This window comes from Crinia signifera, chromosome 3 (assembly GCF_055691185.1).
Source record: "Crinia signifera chromosome 3, ASM5569118v1, whole genome shotgun sequence".
Lineage (NCBI taxonomy): Eukaryota > Metazoa > Chordata > Amphibia > Anura > Myobatrachidae > Crinia > Crinia signifera.
In genome coordinates this window covers 271,372,472-271,392,170 of record NC_139219.1, presented here as the reverse complement: position 1 = coordinate 271,392,170, position 19,699 = coordinate 271,372,472, and positions in this window count along the sequence as shown.

Sequence of the window (19,699 nt, the reverse complement as noted above, 5' to 3'; positions counted from 1 at the left end):
GAATCGTGGGAGGGGGGGTTGCGGGGGGGTGTGACGCGAATCGCCACAATAAAAAATCAACACAGAAAGGTCAACACATGTAAATGTTGACATAAGTGTGCCACTTCATTAGTGTCCATGTCGACACATGACAATGAATATGAAAAAATTAAAAAAATTAAAAATAAATCTTCAAAAACTCATGTCAACCTTTTTCATTGTCGACCATAGCCATGTCAGTGTTTTGCATGTGCCATTTAATCCTGGGGCTGCTGCGAATTTAGGGGGGGGGGGGGGTGCCGCGAATCGCGGGAGGGGGGTCGCAGGGGGGGTGCCGCCAATCGTGCAAGGGGGGGTCGCGGGGGGGTTATTTTTGCAGCGAATCGCGGGAGGGGGGGTCGCGGGGGTGTTTTTGCTGCGAATCGCGGTAGGGGGGGTCGCGGGGGAGCGGGTGTTTTTGCCGCGAATCGCGGGAGGGGGGGGGGCGCGGGGGGGGGAGGTTTTGCCGCAAATCGCGGGAGGGGGGCGCTCACCTGGTGGCTGTGGAGTAGCAGTGCTGGGCAACATGGGAAGGCAGTGGGTGTCTGGCACTGTCTGTGGGCTCACTGGGCTGGTTCTCTGTCACATACCTCCCAACATGACCCTCTCCAGGAGGGACACAATGCTCTGTTTCTAGACTTCCCCTTAATGTATGATTGCCATCACCTGTTTTAAACAGGTTAATTTCTCAGAAAGGTGTTCAGCACAGATGAAGGCAATCACACATTAAGAGGAAAGTCCAGGAACAGAGCGTTATAGACACAGACACCCACTTTGAGTGACAGATGTAGCCAAATATATAGGAGATTGTGGGAGAAAACCGGAGTACCCGGAGGAAACCCACGCAAGTACGGAGAGAATATACAAACTCTGCACAGTTAGAGCCATGGTGGGAATCAAACCCATGACCTCAGTGCTGTGAGGCAGTAATGCTAACCATTACACCATCTGTACTTCCCCATTGTCATAATGCACTACTGCAATGTATGGGAAACTCATTCACACCAAATTCAATTCATCTCAGGGTTGCCGACTTTTAGAATCTCTTCTCCGGGAGAAGCCCGGAGAGGATACCTTCAGCAGCAGTTCGGGGGCCGGGGCTTGAGCGTGGTGTCATTAAGCTCCACCCCCAGGATGTAAAAGTAGCTGAATTCACGGATCTCGGTGGAGGGGCTAAAACTATGCGATTGTGACATTTTAGCTCCGCCCCTCCTCTGAGACCCGCAGATTGCGGCATTTAAATGCCAAGGTCGGGGGAAGCCGGCCGTCATCAGGGGGCGCAATGGAGGTCCCCCTGAATCCGGGAGGGTTGCCCACCTTTCTGGGGGGCCGGGAGGGTGACCCGATTTTCGGGAGACTCTCGACCATTCCGGGAGGGTAGGCAACCCTGATTCATCTCCTGCTTAGGGAAAATATGCTTGCTATGAAACAGTCCAAATTCTCTCCAGGCCTGGACTTTGAATCTAGTACAAATATAGATGCCTTAACTAGATTGAGCTTCTCTCTCTTTTCTAGACTTTACAGACTTCCAAAGTAAACATTTACACTAATACCTTCAAATTCAATATTTGTTAAATAGTTTCCTTTCTATGACCACAGGTGGGCTTACCTCCACAATGTATGATTTCTCCTGGCTCCACCCCCACTGTTACTCTAATCTCTGTTTGAAATGGGAGCACTAGATGGATCACTCCCAACCTCGATGACTATGTGAATATTGACAAACTCTTGTTAAATCATCTCTGTATCAGTATTAAGGAACACAACTGCAAACAGTGCTGAGGATGATTCCATTTCCCTTCCAGGAACAGTGTTTTATCTCCAACATCTCAAACTATCTACTTGCTTAACTGTTCCATGTGAGGTTCTTTCACCTATATGTGATTACACTATTTTAAACTATTGCTACCCTGGTCGAAAAATTAGGACCTCATCCAAAACATAATTATTATGTTTCATTGTTATTGCAATTTTTGTGTCATCATGGCTGTGCCACGATACACCGATCATGTTCAAGCCTGTGGCGTGTGATGTGTACACAAGTTTTCTGACCCCATGACTCATTTACCAAAAGGATAATGATGTTCTTTAAGCCTTAATCATACCTGTCATGCTTTTTTGTTTATGACACTACAGAATGCGCTATTACTTGTTCAGAAAACGTCAACATGTCAGAACAACATAATAGTAATGTCATTGTTGAGGGCTTTGGGCAGCTGAATGGAACTACACTTGAATTGCTACGTCAAATGCCATCTAGTGGCCACTGGTGCACAATGAAGGAGCAGCATTAGCTTTTTTTATTGTATAGAGTAGTGCCCTCTGTATCTATGGGCCTTATTCTAGTTCACTCTTTTTGACAAAATCCTTCTTAGATGGACAAAACCATGTGCACTGCAGGTGGGGTAGATGTTACTTGTACAGAGAGAATTAGATTTGGGTGCTGTTTTACTTCAAAGTGAGATCTATATTGCAGTGTAAAAATAAAGCAGTATTTACCCTGCACAGAAACAAAATAACTCACCAAAATCTAATTCTCTCTGCACAAGTAACATCTGCCCCACCTGCATTGCACATGGTATTGTCCATCTAAGAAGGATTTTGTCAGAAAGAGTGAACTAGAATAAGGCCCTATGTTTCATGCCATGGGCTATCTTAAACAAAAGTAATCTGTTAATTTCTCAGTTTTGAATTATTATTATGTATTGCCCAATCTTGTCTTACAAATAAAATATGTTACACATTGCATATTGTTGCTGCCTTCAATCATGCTGTCAACAAACCAAACAATTAAAATGTAAGTATAAATAATTCTAATTTTTGAGGTACACAATGTTCTGTATGTAAATCTTCTGTGTATAGTGTAAAGATTGGAAGGCAATGATTTAATTCAAAATATTAAGGCATTAGCTCTAAAGATTTTGTCGAACTACGAGCTTCAATATAAGTATACCGCAACAACAGCTAAAATCACAAATATATTAAATCGGAACAAATGTCTATATAAAACTTTTACTTGCAGTCCCACAATCTAAACACTAGGTGGCAATGTTGACTAATCCAAAACATTAAATGTGCCTTCACAGGCTAGTAGGATATATGAGGATGAAAGCTAGTGGTCAATTAATCAGGAAACTTGTGCTGCGCCCACAGTCTTTCTTTGTCACAGCATCACAAACCTGTTTTTTGACAACCTCAGTTGCTTCAGATAAAAGTAACACAAATAATAATATCTGACAGACGAATGTGACTTTTCGGGCAAATGTAATCCATCATTTTTATCTTCTGCTAATATAATTTGTCAAATTGTAATGCAAGCGGAAATAAAAGGAAGGAATTGGGGATTTAAAACATTGAGTGAATAATAATTATATAGCAATTAAATAAATGTATCACAAATACGAAAACATGTTCCAACTTATCCCTAATTTGTCAGTGGTGTAATCATTTTCTACATGATTAATAGTTTTTTCTTTGTAGGTATTACTGAATATTTTACTAACTGCAATTAAAACGTTTCTGAAATGGTCTTTCATTAAAAAATGTAATTGGCAGGGGCTAGACTTCTACTTAAGCAACATAGAAGTAGAACATAACAGTGTAAGAATTATCTTAATGATCAACAACAAAAATACCTCCCCACAAAAAAACATAACAACCAGATTTATATATTACACATTTCGGTACTTGTGAGTTATCCGGGCTGCCGATTTTTTCATCGCGCCCGAAATCGTGGGCATCGCGTCGGTCGTGGCCGTTATAAGGAGCCGCGACGCGATGCCCAAGATTTCCCATAGACAGTAATGTTAAAAGACACGATGGACCCGATTTCCGACACGATTTCCCATAGACAGTAATGTTAAAAGACGCGATGGACCCGATTTCCCATAGACAGCAATGTTAAAATAAAATGACAATGTGAAATTGGCCAATATGGCCATTTCACATTGGATATGTTTTAAAAAAAAATGTTTCATGGCCCCCCACCACCGTTAACGCCACCCCGCTATTGACGCCAACCCGAAGCGTGGCGAGCGCAGCGAGCCCGCGAGGGGCGGCGGTACGCGTCCTCCGACCTTTTCATGCCCTACTATCCACTATCCGGAGGACGCGTACCGCCGCCCCTCGCGGGCTCGCTGCGCTCGCCACGCTTCCGGTTGGCGTCAATAGCGGGGTGGCGTTAACGGTGGTGGGGGGCCATGAAACATTTTTTTTAAAAACATATTGGCCAATTTCACATTGTCATTTTATTTTAACATTGCTGTCTATGGGAAATCGGGTCCATCGCGTCTTTTAACATTACTGTCTATGGGAAATCGGGTCCATCGTGTCTTTTAACATTACTGTCTATGGGAAATCGTGGGCATCGCGTCGCGGCCCCTTATAACGGCCACGACCGACGCGATGCCCCCGATTTGGGGCTAAATCGCGGGCATCGCGTCGGTCGGGTGTCCTTAAGTTAACCAAACTTAAGGACAAAATCAGCAGCCTGGATAACTCACAAGTACCCATTTTGTATATACTCTGTCTCCATCATTACTGTTATACCCCTTTCACATCAGCAAAAATAACCCGGGTTATTGCCAATTGGACCTGGGTTGAGATGCAGTTTAAAGCGCCAATGTGGTATAAACTGGGTTTAACAATCCGGCATATCAACCCAGGATTAAAGCAGGGTTAAACATGGGTGATACGCGGGTTGATATACAATGTCAAAAGGTCTGACCCGGGTTATTAAACCTGGCAATCACCTGATTGGCTGTTCCCACATCCCACACCTCATCTTTGTAAGCCAGAAAAAGTCTAATTTAAATGACCTCAATAGTGTTTACATATCTTCTGAAACCTTGAAAAAGACTCCAGCAGGAGTCGAAACGCGTCGGTTAGGACTGGGGAAAATGACCTGCTTGACTCGGGAGAGGAGTGCCGGGAAGTGAGGGACCTGAGACCTGTGATTTGCTCCGGGACAATTTCACATGCGCTAAATGAACTGGCGATCAGTTCCAACACATCCGGTAATTTCTCTACCTTTGAGCCAATCAGTGTCCCCCCACTTGTATGTTATTAAGAGATCACTGTTACATTGCTGTGATGAGATACAGATGGAGCCGGGCTCCCTCTTGCTCTCTCTTGCTGGCGAATCGCCAGACTGTCACCGCTGGCGATCCGCCAGCAGCCCGGCTCTCCATCGCGTCTCAGTTTCCGTGCGGCGTCGCGACGAGAACCTGTCCGTCTCCGCTTCAGGGAGACGGACAGGGTTAGGGGGGGGGGGGTGCGGGGAGTTAGTGGGGACCCTGGGTGACCGCCGACAAGCCGATGGGGGCGCCGTTGGAAGGGGATGCGCGCGCATCTCGTGCGCGTGCGTCCCCTTTCACAGATACAGGTGGCGGGGGATGGTGGCTGGCGTCACCATCGCCATCCCCTGCAAAGACAAGCACGGCTCCATCTGTATTCTTCATTGTATTAGGATTTTATACTGTTACTGATATATCTGGTTGATCTGTATGTGACCTACCAGAAAATAATTTGTATGTATTAAAGTATTGTTTACCAAAACCGTACTTCACTATATTGATATTCCCTCCCGCATGGTACCATCGACATACAAACGGTGGAGAGGCACTACACATTTTTGAACACATCAGCGCCTGGTCATAAGTTTTGTATACTTTTTGTTTGCATTATATTCTATGAGGGGTTCAAAAGGAAAAACCCTGCCTACACAACTAGATAGGCAGCTGTGCGCACGGTTGTGGAGCATCAAATTTTATTGTATGTGTTTACATGGTTGACCTGGGTTTATTGTGAAAGTAAATAGCGGTTTTCCGGCACATCGCCATATACATATATACATGATGGAACAGTTGCCTGTGCTTGGACAATACAGTATGCCTAAATTATATTTGTTAAAATAACACTGTACCAAGAATTTAGTAAATAGCCATATGCTTCATCATTAGCAGAAAAATTAGGGTTTCCATGGGGGTGCCGGACGGGGTCCCGACAGTCGGGATCCCGACAGTCATTAACCCGACGTCAGGATCCCGACTGTCAAAACACTGAAGGCCGGGTTCCTAACGGCCATTTTCCCTCGTGGGGGTGAATAGAATAGGTGGCAGCGCAGCGAGCCCGCAAGGGGCTTTGTTGCGCTGGCCACGCTGTCTGACACTGGCCAGTCGGGATCCCAATGTCGGGATAATGACTGTCGGGGTCCCGACTGTTGGTGAAACATACCACACCCTCCATGGGTCGGGCCTCTGGATCTGGCAGCTCCGTTTCCTTGCAGAAAAGACTTGCTGAAAGTATCTTAACATCCAGGGCTGGATCAAGATTGGTGGGGGCCCGGGGTTAGGACTTTGTGAGTGCCCCACCAACGAAATTGATGGCAAAGGCCCCCCTCTCGTGCGCCACCAGACTTTCCCTGCAGCAGCAGGCTGCACGCCCAGCCAGTGAATGAGCTGCAGGTTGCTACTTTACATACTAATGGACAGCGGAGCCGCTTGGCTGCCCTGTTCTGCTATACAGCAACTAAGCTGTCAAGCAGTACAAAGGGGAGCTGGTGAGAGATCTCTGCGCTCCCGACTCCCCTCTGCACTGACTGACAGTAGAGCCGCCATGTAGCAGAACAGGAAAGCCAAGCGGCTCTACTGTCCAATAGTATGTAAAGCAGCACCCTGCTGCTCAGTCACTATCTGGGCATGCAGGCTGCAGGGAAACTCTGGCGATATGAGTATGTGAGGACCCTAAATTTGTGGGGGCCCCTATCACCCCTCCCATAATATGGCCCTGTTATCATCTACATAACCTCTACTCTGGAAATCATCAAATTACATGTTACCCATAGGCGCCAATTCCGTGGGTGCTCCCCGGCCCGAGCACCCATGTAGAGCGACGAGCACCCACAGCTGGACCAGCCTGTGACCGCCGCCAGGGCGATGTGCACCACACAGACTGCGTCCGAGAGACCTGGAACGCGAGCTCCCAGCCGCTCCAAGACACTGATTAGCAGCATGCCCACGGGGGGAGGGTCAGACCATGGCCGGGAGACCCGCAACACGAGCCTCCGGATGCTCTGAGACATTGCACAGCAGTGTCCCTGTGGGGAGAAGGGTGAGACCACGAGATGGAGTGAAGCCGCCCCAACAGGCCCAGAGCACCACCAGAAAAATCACAAATTGGCTTCTCTGATGTTACCCGTGTATTGAAATGTAGTGTGAATAATTAACTCAATTAAAAACAAATCAGCCTCAGCCACACAGTGTAGTCCAAAGGATTGTGTGCTACATCCAATAAATGGACTTCAGTGGGGTAATTGGACCAGAATGAGTCCGTAAAATAAGACGAAGTAGAACTTTTTATCAAGATAGTCTGATTTGTATTACTTCTCTTTTAGCTAACACACAATAACACGTCTCTTTTGTATATATGCTAGAATATGTGGCAATGATGTTTTAATACATTCCTAGTAGAACATTGTCATTATTCAAAACATCTCTTATAATACTTGACCTGTTATTTATACAATCCCACTACTTTGCATGACATCTCCTAATGCTTACCGCTAATGTTCTTTCTACTCTGCACTTTTCTAACCTTTGTGATCCTGGCCCACTGTCTAGGATAGAACACTGGCTAAATGTTCTCAGAGCATCAGGGGTGAGGTGTCTGTTTGCAGAGAATGATCAGTAATACATTTCCTGCAGCCCAATGGCACCCCTGTTGTGTGCACTTTGCTGTCTATCTTGGTCTCCCAATAGTTGTTTTTCATCATAATACAAATTGGTCTTTTTTCCTTTTCTCATAGATAAGTGGAACAGACACTGAGCTTAGGAATTGTTATTTTGATTGTACAAACTGACTTGTTCGGTGTCATAGAGCTGACTCTTTGAACCCATATGCCAGAAATTCTCTCCCAGCTGTAAGCTAAACACTACTCATTCTCTTTCACCTTTCTGTCTCTAAAGCTCATAGAAACATTACTGCCAGGGTCATATTGGTGAGTAATATCATACTTGCCTATTCTTCCGGAGTCTTATTGGGGCAGATGTATTAAGCCTGGCGAAGAGATAAACTGGAGAAAAAGTGGAAGGAGATAACGCACCAGCCAATCAACTTCCAACTGTCATATTTCAAACACAGCTGATTGGCTGGTGCGTTATCTCCTTCCACTTTATCTCCAGTTCATCTCTTCACCAGGCTTAATACATCTGCCCCAATGAGTGTAAGACTAGTGTAAGAATAACCCACCATCTCTGATCCCATCCACTTCATGATGACATGATTTCTGGCAAATTACATCATTATGATCCTACATCATGATACCAATTATTGTTGGATTTGGCATGGGTGGCCATGATGATACAAATCACACCTTATGCCTTACATTAGTATGTTCTGTATAGACTATGGGCAGGATGTATCAAGGTATAAAATGCTGCCAATACCCCTAAAATGTAGTTCTCAGGTTTAGACCCTTAACACATATGCACCAAGTTCAGAATGTAATAGATTCTTGGGCTTTGATGCGGTGGGCAACACCTGGCATTGCCCTATAGAAGACTATTGGGATCTTTAGAATTTCCCCAATGAGAGGGATCCAGTCAGATCGTTACCGACACCCTCAACGGTGCGTGCGTCACCAAACGCATGCACAGATAGGACTCTGGGTTATATTATCGCCAAGTCCTATCATCACAAAGGACAGCTCTTACCGCATTAACAATTGACATTATGCTTGTGAAGAATGGCAGGATGTATTACAAGAAAAATGCAATGCTTGATGCATCCAGCCCTGTACAGTATGTTAATAGGGGATATTTGATAGTAATACTTCTAATGTCTGCACTGAAACCATAGTATCCAATCAGACATAGATTTATTGCATAACCTAGCCTACACTTACACAAGTATAATTCCTAATTGAACTTAGATGGAGGAGGAGGTGGTGGAGGAGGAGGAGGAAGAGGAGAGTAAAACTCTCAGATGTACCCTATGTGGTAAGACTGTTTAAGCTGATGGATAAATCCTCACACCACTAAAGGACAAAAAATACCTCCAGAAACATCATATTTCCACCACAATTAGCCCACACAAACCTGTACTGACTATCACCATAAATGAAACATTACTGCATATACCTGTCCTATTTATTACACACGTGTTCTAGTTAGTGCCACCCGTTTCCCATAACTGTTTGTTTGCTATGGTTACAGTGCAGAATTACACAGTATTGGTAAATACTGTATCCCTCTACTCCTCTTCCTTTTTCCTCCTTCTTCCTTCTCTATTCCATTCTGCTCTATCCCCCCTACATTTTCCTTCTTTCATTCATATCATGCTTTTTTTTTGCAATCTTCCCCAGTCTCCTTCCTCCCGTATGAGTTAAGTATTCAGTAGTCACTAGTTGCTGCGACATCTCGGCAGTGTGCAGTCTGTACTGCCGCTGCGGCACCGAGTTTCTTTGCCTGGTTATAGGCACCATTCAAGGTATACCCATCTCTTGCCTAGGGAAAACAATTTGCACAGACTGTCACTACATCATCTTGAAATACTGACACTAATAGTGGCCTGGACATCACATTATCAATGGCTACACCACACACAGCCTGACAGCCGATGATGATGATTACCATGTATGTCTCTGTGTGTGGTACAAATTTTGTACCACATACAGCCATACCTGGTTATCATCATCATCATCATCAATGGCTGCCAGGCTGTGTACCGTACTAGCAGGATATATCATCAATTTCTTGGGGTCCAATGTGTATTACAATGATATGATTTCCTTCCTTTCAAATCAAGGGGGTAACATTGGCGTAGCTAAATATATTTTGGGGTAAAAGGTAAAAAGTTCTCTGACCCCTGGCCTGGAGAGAGAGGGGGCACACCGCCAAAGTGTGGAAGAGACACTGCTTGTCCTCAGAGCTTCTGCAGGCAGCGGAATTGGATGCTCCTGGAGAAAGGGCAGGCTGCTGGAATACATAACATATAAGCGAGGAAGGAGAATAGAGAAGATTGCAAAAAAAGCATGAAATGATAGAAAAAAATGAGAGGGAAAATGGAGGAGGGATAAAAACAAGTGGTAAGGTTTAAGAGAAGGGGGGATACAGCAGGATGGAGGAGTCAATAGAGAAGAAGATAATAGAGAAGGAGGTAAAAGAAAGAGGAGCAGAGGGATATTTACCAACACAGCGTAATTCTGTACTATAACCATAGCAACCAACCAGCAATTGTGGGAAAAAGGGTGGCTACCAGCGCTTGTATGTAATAAATGAGACCTGGTATATGTTGTAATGTTTTATTTATGGTGATACTTCAACTTCAAGAGTAACATTCCACTTTGTTGTACTGTGTGTGTTTTATATAAGTTATACTCAGGGCCCCTTCTCTTGGAGAAGTAGAGTGTGCACAAGCAAATGTGGCCCATGTCCTGAAGGTGCGGCCTATACTGAGTAGCCACATCTCCAGATATACTTGTATCTATGTTTATCTCTTGTGGATGCTCGACCCACAGTGCAAAGATCATTCCTGTAATGATCAGCAAAGGTTATTTCACAGATTACATTTTTTAATATGTATTCTGATCATTTAGAAAAAAATATATAATTTACCTGGTATATAAAACTATAAAAAAGTATTATTTTTGTTAATTACTGAATATATGCCAGTAATAAATCTAATTAATAATAAAAAGAATGACATACATGTCGTAAATGACTCAGTGCTACTTTAGTCTCATAACATCACTTATAAAATGAAATCCACTAAATCTATAATCCAAATAATTGAATATATATGTTCAATATTTATCCTTTCTTTTAGGTATAATAGAGTTTCTGCAATCTACAGTATATAAACCATACTTTCCACAATGTAGAGATAGTTAAGCACTGTTATGAGTAGACAAGCTGTCAAGACATGCTGTGCGTATGTGTCATTAGTTTGTATTTCATGTTATCTTGCCAATTTAGTAACTTGTCTGGAGTTCTAAATCCTAATAAGAGTTATAAAGTGTTCCTTGTCTATAAATAAATACCGAACTTGTTGGGAAGCAATTTAAGTTAATAAGGACACAGAGTATAACAAGTTATGTCCACGCTGATTAAAACAAATGAAGGGATTAAACCAGTGTATAATCAAACAAGCCAAGGTCTTATGACGGAGAGGACATCACCCACTTTTACTTATCGGTCTGCCGTTAGATACTTAGGGGGAATTTACTAAGATCAAATAGGTACGAATGCAGCCATTCCTACCCATTTGATCTTAATTAAGGCCGGGAATCCTGCATCGGCCAATTTACAAGCAGTCAAATTCGGCTGATTTGCCATATTCTATAGCAAGCTCAGCTGAATTCTGGCGTAGGAATTAGTACACCATCGTTAGAGCTTGGCCGTATATGGCCGGAGAGTTCTAGCTGATTGGTAAATTTACTATCATTTGTATTGTTGACGTCGTCCATGAATTCAGCAGAAAATACTAATGTACACCACATTTTACATCCGTATTTTGCTGTAGCAAGCAGGGATCAGTCATATCTGTGTGATGCTTCTCTGTGTATAAGTTAGGAGAAATAAATAAATTAAAAAGACTGCATGGGGTCCCCCCATGAGTATAACCAACCCCAGGCTCTTTAAGCTGGTACTGGTTCAAAAATATATGGAGAAGAAAAAGAATAGGGGTCGCCCGTATTTTTAAAAACAGCATGGGCTCCGACAGCCAGCGTTGTCATGCAACAATCAGGGAAACTTTTTATAAAAGTTCTCCTGTCCAAAGCATGACAACCCTGTCTGGTCAGCTGGGGAGTGGGGACCCCCCCCCCCCCAGTACAGCCTCTCCCAGGGCACTCCCAGCCCAGGCTGTTGCATGGGGCTGTCCCCGGAAACCCTGGACTCTGGGTGCTAGGCTGATACCATTAAAGTGTAAAATAAAATGTTCAAAATAAGTATTGGGATTTGTAGTGAAACTACAATTGCCAGCAAGCCTCCTCCACTTGGAGAAGTCCCAGCATGTGGGGCATTAACGGGCCCCCTGGGACTTGTCTCACTACAGAACCAATATCCATATAATTCACACACAAATAAAGTATACATTTATTACACACAACACTCATACATACTTACCTATCTTGACACGTAGGTTCGGTCTACTTGTCCTGTAGAAATCCAAATGGGCACCTGTGAAAAAAATGATACCTACCACCTCCGGTGTAAATCTGTACTCTTCTGTCCATGTAGGCATCCACAGGTTAAAAAACAACAAACCATAAAACCCCGATCCAAATGGACTGAGGAACTGCATGGTTTGACATACATATTGTTGACATGGTCAACATATTGACAGGTTCAAATGATAGACATATGCTCGACACAATTGTTTTAAAGTTTTTCTGCATTTTTTTCAACTTTTGCATACTTTACCATTAACATGGACTATGACTGGGAAGGGTCATCTGTGCTGAGCACAGCAGTGGCAGAGTGAGGCATGGGTATTATGTGATCAAACCTACAATTTGACATCAACAAAACTTGCATCAACCTTTTCATATTTCAAGCATTTCTATGCCAAGCTTTTCATTGTGTCAACCCTTTCCACATGTCGACAATGTGCTATCGATCATGGCACTGTCAACCTTTTTATTGTCTAAATTTGAACCACACTTTGTCAATCTAAGGGAAACTTGAAGACCAGGCCACAACCCTATCCATTTAATCCCATGGACATATGTTTTCAGATTTTCCAAGGTTATATAGTACTGAGTTTAAAATATTACCAATTACAAGTTACAGAGGATGGGTAGTAATTAACCCATGGTCATTCTTTAGATAAATGACAAATATGATATCCAGTCCTTTAATCCTCAGTTTGACAAAGTGCTTTCAGTAATGGGAAGAAAGGGTACATATATCAACACTGATATACAATCTCCTTATCCAATAAAGCATGTTCTATACAATCAGAGCTGGAGCTACCATTAGGCAGCTGCCTAGGGCACCGGCTCTTGTTTGGGCATTGTTTGGCATGTCTACAACAAGAGAGACATCCTTCATCTACATGATATTGGCAGGCCACAGATCTTATCAGCCATAGTCCTGTGCTTTACCCTTTGTTCCTGGTCTGGGTCAGGCTGGTCACAGTTCTGAAGGTCACGGGACAGATATGTCATGTGCTGTAATGAGACTAGTGTAACCTGGACACCTACTCCCTTTTCCAATTCATGGGACTAACATTTTAGTCTTATTTTAGCAAATGAGTTAGTCATTGCTGTGCATATTATACTGTAATGGATATTTCTTGAATACTTTGTGTACTTTTCACTGTGTGTTCAGTAATATGGGCATCAAACAAGTGCAACACAAATACTATTCCCCTCAAAACTGGTCATTTATTTTCTGCAAATATTAATTAAAAATACAATAAAATTGTTATTTTAAATAATGAATACAATAATGCACTAGAAAAATACAACCTGCCTGATACAAGTAAATAGTAGTAGTAGTACAGAACTAGCCTACTGCAAAAAAAGATGAAGCTGTAAGAATGCATATTATAATATATAGCTATTTTACTAAAGTTAACTAATTAGCTAGCTACATAAACTACACAACGCAAGTAATTAAATCTAAGTCCAGAGATGATGGATAAAACTGTATAAAATACAGTATTATCAATTAAAGAATCCAATAAATCAGTCACTTGAAAAATACAACCTGGAGGTGTCCCAACGAAAATGATACAGTGGATGAAATTAAATAGGATGAGAGATTCAGAAAGTGAGAGATTTGGTAAGAAATGTCCAGTTTCTTTTAAAGCGGCAATCATTTACACTAACTGGTTTTGCAGTGTACACGATTTCCGCTTTAAAAAACCTGGAGATTTCTTAACAAATCTCTCAGTATGTGCGTGTAGTCAGTTTTCGTCATGACGACATGGACTATTATTTAGACAACATTTTCATAATTAAGAAATTCCTATTTTCGTTATGATTACATTTAAGTGAGAGAAAAAAAAACTTTTTCGCTGAATAGATTTACTGTAATCTGAATTTTCATCAACAAAATTTACACTGCAGTGGTGCTCAATTCTACCACCCAGTACCCTGTTACTGACTCACAGGGGAACTATGGGCCTTATTCTAGTTCACTCTTAGAGGCAAATTCCTTCTCAAATCGACAAAACCATGTGCACTGCAGGTGGGGCAAATGTAATTTGTGCAGAGAGAATTAGATTTGGGTGGGGGTTTTCTTCAAAGTGAGATCTATATTGCAGTGTAGAAATAAAGCAGTTAGTTAGTATCCCTGCACCGAAACAAAATAACTCACCCTATGTCTCTATTTAATACTTATTATTATACATTATACTCCCCTCAACCTTTTGACTCAGAACAACAGGGACTTTTTTGTAGGTGAAGCTCATCTATCTAAGCTCACTCAAGATCAATGTGACATCCTAACTTGAAACTCACTGACCAAGAACTTTAAGACACTTTTACGATGCTCTCTGAGAAAGCCTCTACTACAGAGAAACATATTAGGGCTGCTATTGGGACCCATTCTACCTTGCTGGCTAAATGTTTATTCTTCCTTTCACCAACTGAACTTCAAATATGCGCATGGACTGCTAACCAACCGGAAGTCAATTACCTTTGGGGACTGAGCCAAGATAGTTACCTGGACAAACGCTAATATATTGACAAACAAAACAAATGTTTTTTTTCTTCTATGAGGGCTGAGTATTCCCTCATTAGACTGCTGCTCAGTTTGTGAAGCCTATAAATGACGAGGTTATTGTTATTCCCCCTATAAGCGCACTACCACTACTTTTCAATTTTATGACCCTACCTGCCCATAAAGCTCCAGGTTTAGATGGTAAATCAGGAAAATATTATAAAATTATCCTGGATGATCTTTCTCAGCTTGTCCTGGGTTTTATCAGATTGCTTTGCTTTTTTACCATTCTGCCTCCATGTCATTATTGATTAATGGTCTGCATGGCAAGACCATAGAGCTGGAACAGGGCACAGATCAAGGATGCCCTTTATCCGTCCTACTCTTCAATCTTCCTATTGAGCCCCTCCCATGTTTTCTGCAGCAATGGTGTTATTGTCATAGGCGAATCTAGGGGGTGGTCCGGGGGTGCACAGGACCCATTAGCCCATTTTGTAGCTGAGGGATGGAGCTTTCCAACGAGCCCAGCCCCGTGTCTCTAGCCCCCTGGGAACCGGAGATACTGCCAGGCAAAGCTAGAACGTTTACCCTATAGGATAACATGGGACCCGCTAATTCCGACCCCCACCGAGTTCAACAGCTGCCAGTTCCACCTTTACTGAAGCTCGAGGTTGATCTCAGTCGAACCCAAATCGCAGGGCCTTCAATCTGATACCAGGCTGGATCCATATGGGTTAATTGGTTCCAGGAATATTGAGGTTAAACCTTTTTTTTTTCATTTCTTAAATGTAATTTCATGACTGTTTATGTTCTTTGAGGGCAGATTTCTCTGGAACCAAACAGCCCAGTTTCTCGGGACCAAAATCATTCGAAGCCAACTCAAAAGTTCTTCAATATGATACCGGTCTCATGTAAATGGGTCAGTTGGTTCCGAAGATAAAGCTGGTTGGTTAAAGGGGGGTAGGGAGAGGGGAGTGGTTGTCTCTCCCCCTCACACCAGAAAATGCAGGGACTAGGCTGGTGTATAAGGGGTCAGCCTGGGAATGTCCCTGCATGATCCTGGGACCATATTCCCGGGTAAATCCCTGCATTTTCTGTTGTGAAAGGGGTATTATTTCAAACAGACGTGACCTGCAGTGCTCTGAATACAGCCAGGCAGCCCCCTGCTCTCTGCCCAGCTGTCAATGACTGTCACCCCTGCAGCTTCCGCTCCAATTCTTCTCCCCGCTTTCACCTCAGCCCTCCCCCTTTAATCATGTGGTGCCGGCGCCCGGCGTGCTCCCCCGACATCACGCACAACAACAGCGTGCACAATATTTCAAATGTCCACTCGGCTAGAGGGGACACCAGGAGGGGAGTGGGAGCGTGCTCTGCGCTGCGCTCTGCTCCTCTTCCCATAGAAGCAGCTGCACCGCTCTCCATCTCTCCCTGCAGCAGCAGCGAAGGCTCATATAAAAATTTACAGTAAGTGGCACTTTTGGGGGCATTGCTTAAGGGACGCTACAAGTGGCGGTATGTGGGGGCATTACGCATAATGTGTGGTTTAATGTGTAAGGGGCATTACATTGTGCAGCATCATGTGTAAGGGGCATTATGTGTGCAGCATTATGTGTAAGGGGCATTATGTGTGCAGCATCATGTGTAAGGGGCATTATGTGTGCAGCATCATGTGTAATGGGTTCTATGGTGCGCGGCATCATGTGTGATGGGTACTATGGTGTGCGGCATCATGTGTAATGGGTACTATGGTGTGCGGCATTATGTGTAATGGGTACTATGGTGCCATCAAGCAAGAACCCACTAGCAATGAGCACGTAGGTAAGCAGCACTTATATGGCAAATATGTAATGGGCATTACGGTTTGTTATATAGTATGTAATGGGCATCATGATGTGTGGCACAATGTGTAATGGGCATTATGTGTAATTGGCATTATGGCGTGTGGCTTTATGTGTAATGGGTATTATGGAGTTTGCTAAAATGTGTAATGGGCATTACTGTGTATGATCTAAAGTGTAATACCACACCCTTTTTGTGATGCCACGCCTCCTCCCATGAGACCACGCCCCCTTTTTGACGCGTGGCTACGCCGCGCAAAGGTCCCCCTACTGTCATATCTAGATCTAGGAACACCCATTAACATAATTCTAGATTCGCCTATGGTTATTGTATATTACTATATTATATATATTGCTCCGCTATAATTAAATACAGTGGCTCCCCCCCCCCTGAGAAAAAAAAAAAAGAAAAGAAAAATGAGACACACAGGCCTACTTAAAAGTATGACGAAACGTGTGGCATGATGTTATCATGTCACATCGGGTGGAGCAGCAGCCTCCGGACTCCGGAGACCATGATGTTATTGACAGTGGCAGCCGGGAGGCTGCAGGCATGATGCGGAGGGGGGCGTGGTGATAGATTTGGACGGTGCTGACCGTGTGTATTAGAGTGTGTCTGTGCACACCAGGTCCGCCCTGCTACCTACAATGTCTCTATAGTACTTTCTCAGTATCCATGACCAGAAAATTGTTTTAGAGATTTGCGACAATCCCTTGGGATTCACCTCCTACTATTACATAATTTAGACTTTCAAGAAGGAGGGCAGCCTATTCTTTTACATTGTGCAGGGTATGAAGGTTGCTGGATGGTCCCCCTTTGATTGGCAGCACTGAAAACAGCTGGTGCCCAGGAATCAGCTTGCACACTCCAAACATCATTAATCAGGTTAATTGTAATGCTGCAAGTTGTATGCTGAGATAAGTAGTCACATCTGTAAATCCTATCTTCACAGCATTAATACTAAACCTAGGCCCTCATTCTGGTTGACACGCTATGCTACAAATTCACAGTGGACGCATATTTAAGCTTACTACGCATGCGCTGCGTACACAATTCGCATGTGCCAACTTGTTCAGACCTCCAAATGTACATCACTGCGAGCATAAATACGCTCACAAGCGCACAACGAAAACAAGGCATGTTGTGGTTGCCTCTCTGGGCACGGCCTCGGACCACTTCGAAAATTGTTGTAAAACCAGGCATTTACAAAGGGAGTCGAAAAAAAGTGATGGGTGGTGTTTGGAATGAAAATCCTTTGCCAATCTAAGTGCCTGCTAGGTGGGTGTCTCCTGGCTGAAACTAAGCGGCCCAGGGCTCACAGCACCAATCACACCTCTCAATTGCTAAAATACACCTGCCCACACTACTGAGCCATGCACCATACAAGTTTCTGTAATTAACCAATTAGCTAAGCACATGTAGTGAATGCAGGCCCACGGTAAGCATTATTCATTAAACATACTGTATTAAAGGCACACTTGTTTTTTAAATTAAAATCCAGGACATTGTATAAATTTGTATGTAGTTGGGGAATTTGTACATCAAACAAATGTAAAGCAAGCTAATAAACTCTTCCTTGCAAATGGGTAATGGACACTAATTTATTAATTGTCTTTCAATAATGGCAATGAATGAGCAAATTGATGTAATTAAGTATAGTGTTCAGGATGTTAACATACCTCCCAACATAACCCATTCCAGGTAAATTCCTTCTCAAATGGACAAAACCATGTGCAGTGCAGGTGGGGAAGATGTAACACGTGCAGAGAGAATTAGATTTTGGTGGGCTTTTACTTCAACTTGAGATCTATATTGCAGTGTAAAAATAAAGCAGTCAGTATTTTCCCTGCACAGAAGCAAAATAATCCACCCAAATCTAACTCTCTCTGTACATGTTACATCAGTGAACTAGAATAAGGGAACAATGCTCTGTTTCTGGACTTCTCTTTTAATTTCTGATTGCCACCACCTGTTTAAAATAGGTTTATTGATAAGAAAGGTGTTTCACCACAGGTGATGGCAATCATAAATAAAGGGAGAAGTCCAGAAATAGAGCATTGTGTCCCTTCTGGATTGGGACATGTTGGTAGGGATAGTTTAAAGAATGGGTTGACTGCATGTGTATGGTTACAGATCCGAAACGGAAAACCACTGAGCATGTGCCCAATGCAGTGTAGGAAACCTGCGCTCACGAGAATGTGCATAGGAACACGCATGTGTGCAGGTGCCTTGAGTACACTCCCCTTTATGTACAGTTGCGAAGTCTATCTTTCAGATGGGGTATGGGTGGTGGTGAGCATGACTGCGAGCGAATGATCGCTCTGTGTATTTATGCGTGTATTGTATTGTTATTATACATGGTTCTTTAAAACAGGTTACTTATCAATATATTTTTTTCATATTATTAGAGTGACCCTTGCATATACAGGTTGAGTATTCCTTATCCAAATATCCATTATCCAAATTATTCCGAAAGCTATAGTCTCCAAAATGAACAATTATTTAATTTTTTTTTTGCTAGAAACCTACTGGGGACATCTGTAACTGGCACTACTGGGGACATCTGTAACTGGCACTACTGGGGAAATAACATGTAACTGGCACTAAATATGGGCAAGGACATTATTGCTTGGCATTCAAATTCAGTTCCTGAGATAGTACACAAACTTTGTTTCATGTTTTAAAACCTTGTTTCATCCACAAATAAAATATATTTGTGTGCATTTCATGTGTGTGATGTGCTTATACAACATAAATGCAACATACCTCAAGATACCTTATTCCAATATAAAAATATTCCAAAATACGGAATAATCCATTATCCAAAATTCTTCTGGTCCCGAGCATTTTGGATAAGGGATACTCAACCTATACTGTACTATAGGTACTATAACGTGTTGGGGCCATTTCATCTATCGGGTAGCAAAACCCCCTATATATTGGGCGGTACATGATGTCATGTAGGGCCTTATTCTGGTCGATGCGTAAATTTTTGAATTCTTTCGGATGCCGTTTTTTAGCTGTCTGCGCATGCGTAGGCAACGCTATGTGCATGTGCCACGCACGGTCTCCGTACTCGTTCTCACTAATACCGTACAGAAATGTGCACCGCATTCACTCAGGAAATATGGGAGCAATATGGGCGTCATTCGGAACTACACAAGGGCGTGGTT